Below are 4705 nucleotides of genomic sequence, written 5' to 3' on the forward strand. Positions count from 1 at the left end.
TCAGCAGGTATTGGCATATTTGCTGGTTAATCTTTCCAGAGAAGTTCTTGTCCAGGTGACCAACATCCACAAGGTGCACGAGCTCTGGGCTGCGGTGGCGAACATGTTCTCGTCCCAGTCCAGATCGCGTGTGAACAACATCCGTGTCGCCCTCTCCAATGCAGAGAAGGGCACACAGACGGTGGGCGCCTACTTCGCCTATATGTGTGGCCTCGCCGACGAGCTAGCAGCTGCTGGCAAGCCTCTAGATGAGGACGAACAGATCTCCTACATCATCGCCGGGCTGGGTATGGAGTACCAGCTATTGGTGTCGGCCCTCGACGCCCGCACCGACCCTGTCACGCTCGATGATCTGTTCGCTCAGATGAGCAACTTTGATCAGCGCGTGGCGATGTTCCAAGGCAGCAACGGCAGCAGCTTCAAGTCCTCCTCCAACGCTGCTGTTCGTGGTGGCCGTGGTGGCTCCCGCTACCGTGGTCCGCCGCGCGGCAAGGGCAAGGGCAGTGGCAGCGAAAACTACAGCAACAGCAACGGTGGCGGTGCCCCTCGCACTGGTGCCGGCGGACGGCCCTCCTCCAACAACAACAGGGGCCGCCGTTCCTCCTCCAAGAATCGTCCCGATGCTGTCCGCTGTCAGATATGCGGTAAGCTTGGCCACTCCGCCAAAGACTGCTGGTACAGGTTCGAGGAAGATGAAGGTGACTCCTCCCAGGACGAAAAAGTTGCTGGTGCTGCCGAAGCTTCATACGGTGTAGATACCAATTGGTACATGGATAGTGGTGCTACAAACCACATCACTAGTGAGTTGGAGAAAGTAACCATGCGGGAGAAATACCGTGGTCAAGACCAGATCCACACCGCCAGTGGAGTAGGTATGAGGATCAAACATGTTGGTCATTCAGTTGTTAAAACCCCTTATCGTCCAATTCACCTCAGAAAAATACTACATGTCCCTAGTGCATCTAAAAACCTTCTTTCCGTCCATCGAATTGCCATTGATAATCATGTATTCCTCGAGTTTCACCCCTTTTTCTTTTTGATCAAGGATCAGGCAATGAAGAAGGTTCTCTACCAAGGTAGATGCGTTCGAGGGCTTTACCCGTTGATTCGGGAGTTTAGAAGATTCAATAAGCAAGCATATGGTGTCACCAAACTCTCAGCGATGAGGTAGCACGATAGACTAGGGCATGCATCTTTTTCTTTAGTTGAACGGTTGCTTAGGAAGAATAAGCTCCCATATGTTGGAGAGCGTGATATTGAAACCATTTGTGATTCCTGTCAAAGAGCTAAAAGTCATCAGCTACCCTATCCAATTTCTACTAGTATTTCTACCAAACCTTTGCAACTCATTTTTTCTGATGTATGGGGGCCTGCCCCCAGTTCAGTTGGTAGACACACATACTATGTTAGTTTCATCGATGACTATAGCAAGTATTCCTGGATCTATCTTCTTAAGAAACGATCCGATGTGTTTCAAGTGTTTCAAAACTTCCAAGCGCTCGTTGAACGAAAGTTCGATAGCAAAATTATTGCTGTCCAATCTGATTGGGGAGGGGAATACAAAAATTAAACTCCTTTTTCCAAACTCTCGGTGTCTCTCACCAAGTGTCATGCCCTCATGCTCATCAACAGAATGGGTCTGCTGAACGCAAACACAGACACATTGTTGAGGTTGGCCTTGCCCTCTTAGCTGGCGCATCCATGCCCCTTAAATTTTGGGAGGAAGCTTTTCTAGCCGCTTTTCACATCATTAACATGCTGCCTAGTAAAGTCATCAACAATGAAACTCCAGTTGAACGATTCCTCCATACCAAACCAGACTACACATCGCTTCGTGTCTTTGGTTGCGCATGCTGGCCAAATCTTAGGCCATACAATCAGCGTAAACTTATGTTTCGCTCAACACAATGTGTTTTCTTAGGCTATAGTCCCCAACACAAGGGTGTAAAATGCCTTGATGTTCCTACTGGACGCGTCTACATATCCTGTGACGTTGTTTTTGATGAAACCAAATTTCCTTTCGCTGATCTACACCCCAATGTTGGTGCACTTCTTCGCAAAGAAATCCTTCTTCTACCTCCGAGTCTTGTTGGCAATCATGGGGAACACAACTGCAATGATCACATGACTAATCCTCCTAATACCTTGGCTGAATTGTGTGATGATGCAGACCAGCACAGCGAAGGCGATGCAGCAAACAGATTTGAAAATAATGAAGAAACAGCCCAAACAGGGCGATATTTCATGTGCAGGGACTTGGGGGACAAATCTGCTTCGGGATCCACTCCTCGTCAGGACGCCAGGCTATCCCCTTCGGGATCCACCCCATTTGCACACGTGCGGGCTGCAAGCACCAGCGACCTGCCTGACAGCGACCGCACCGACCGCTCCAGCTCGGTCACGCGGCGCGTCTCCACCAACCCGGAGCCCTCCCCGCACCAATCACCGGCTGCCACTTGGCGGTCTCCAAGTCGCTTCCCTGACTCCGTCCGCTGCTATGCGCGGCGTCCGCAAAAATCGACCAGCGCGGGCTCCCATGAGCCGACCGCTGCAGGCGATGCGGCCCTGACGCGCCCACCTGGTCCGGAATCTGGCGCCACCCCTTCTGCTCCTTGGGATGTCGCGACGCCCGGATCTTCTGTGCTTCACCGCGCCGCTCCGTCACGTCCTTCAGCCGCAGAAAATCCTGATCCAGAGGCGCCTGCTTCCTCACCAGCCTCGGGATCACCAGGGGGATCTGCTACGGATTCTCCCGGATCTTCTGCGATTACTGCTACTACAGCGCCTGCTACACCACCTCGGACACGTCTCCAAAGAGGGGTAACTCAACCTGTGAATTATAAAAAAATTCTCAAGTATGGTCTGGCATGTTCCACAGGTGAACCACAGTCTTTGCATGAGGCGCTTGGTGACACACGTTGGAAACAAGCTATGGATGAAGAATACAAGGCACTTCTGAAAAACAACACCTGGCACTTAGTTCCCCCACAACAAGGTAAAAATCTCATTGACTGTAAGTGGGTCTTTAGGATCAAAAAAAGGTCTGATGGAACTATTGATCGCTACAAAGCTCGACTCGTTGCAAAAGGCTTCAAGCAACGGTATGGTTTAGATTACGAGGACACCTTTAGTCCTGTTGTCAAAGTTGCAACTATCCGCTTGGTTTTGTCTATTGTTGTATCCAGGGGATGGACTCTCAGGAAAATAGATGTTCAGAACGCGTTCCTCCATGGTGTTCTGGAAGAGGAAATATATATGAAGCAACCTCCTGGGTTTGAAAACAAGAACACTCCCTCTCATGTCTGCAAACTTGACAAAGCACTGTATGGGCTCAAACAAGCCCCCAGGGCCTGGTACTCACGACTCAGTCAGAAAATGCAGTCACTTGGTTTTATTCCATCCAAGTCTAATACATCCTTGTTCATCTACAATAAGTTGAACACAACTATATTTGTACTTATTTATGTAGATGACATTATTGTTACCAGCTCATCTAATGATGCAGTGACAGGATTGTTAAAGGACTTGGGTGCAGAATTTGCACTTAAAGACCTAGGAGACTTGCACTTCTTCCTAGGCATTGAAGTCAAGAAACTTGGAGATGGACTGCATCTTTCTCAGGAGAAATATGCCAATGATATTGTTAAAAGAGTTGGACTGCAAGGATGTAAGCCATCACCAACCCCTTTATCTAGTACAGAAAAATTGTCTATTACAGAAGGAGAACTCCTGAATCGGGAAGATAGCACTAAATACAGAAGTCTGGTAGGTGCCCTTCAGTACTTGACAATTACTAGGCCAGATATCTCATTTGCTGTTAACAAAGTTTGCCAGTTTCTTCATGCACCTACTACAAATCATTGGACTGCTGCAAAGCGTATAGTCAGATATGTGAAAGCCACTGTGAATGTTGGTCTCACCTTTAACAAGTCTTCATCTACCCTTGTTAGTGCTTTCTCAGATTCTGATTGGGCAGGAGATATTGATGACAGACGCTCAACTGGTGGCTTTGCAATATTTTTTGGACCTAATCTCATATCTTGGTGTGCAAAGAAACATGCCACTGTCTCAAGGTCAAGCACAGAGGCAGAATATAAAGCATTAGCAAATGCTACAGCTGAGATAATCTGGGTACAGTCCATGCTTAAGGAACTTGGTATAAGACAGAGTCAAGCTCCTTGTCTTTGGTGTGACAATCTTGGTGCCACGTATTTGGTTGCTAATCCTGTCTTTCATGCAAGAACAAAACATATTGAGATAGATTTCCACTTTGTTCGAGAAAGAGTTGCTAACAAAAGATTGGAGATCCGTTTTGTTCATTCTAGAGACCAAGTTGCAGATGGGTTCACCAAGGCATTACCAACAAAGAATTTTGAAGAATTCAAGCGTAATCTCAACTTGACCAAGTTGTGATTAAGGGAGGGTGTTGAACATATTGTAACGTGACATATTGTGACGTAGCATATATCACCGGCTAGGTTGTTAGGATCGATCTATCCTCCTGTAACCGTAACCTTATCTCTCCCTCTCTTTCCTTGGTTCACAAGTTGTAATCCAAACCGATTGTATGCGCTATCCAGGGAGGTGCGCCCCTGTTATATAAACACGCAGCGCGTCCCTCCAACGAGGTAAGACGCTTAAGCCAATCTTCACATTGTCCTTGCAGATTTTTGTTCTATGGGATTTGTGCAGTCTAAATATTATT

At 47.7% G+C, this 4705-nt stretch overlaps 1 pseudogene; it reads left to right on the plus strand.

Annotated features, from left to right (window-relative positions):
• Positions 1-241: 241 nt before the first annotated feature.
• On the plus strand, positions 242-380 carry LOC119351601 (annotated as a pseudogene).
• Positions 381-4705: the final 4325 nt, after the last annotated feature.

The sequence above is a fragment of the Triticum dicoccoides genome, chromosome 1B, assembly GCF_002162155.2.
Source record: "Triticum dicoccoides isolate Atlit2015 ecotype Zavitan chromosome 1B, WEW_v2.0, whole genome shotgun sequence".
Lineage (NCBI taxonomy): Eukaryota > Viridiplantae > Streptophyta > Magnoliopsida > Poales > Poaceae > Triticum > Triticum dicoccoides.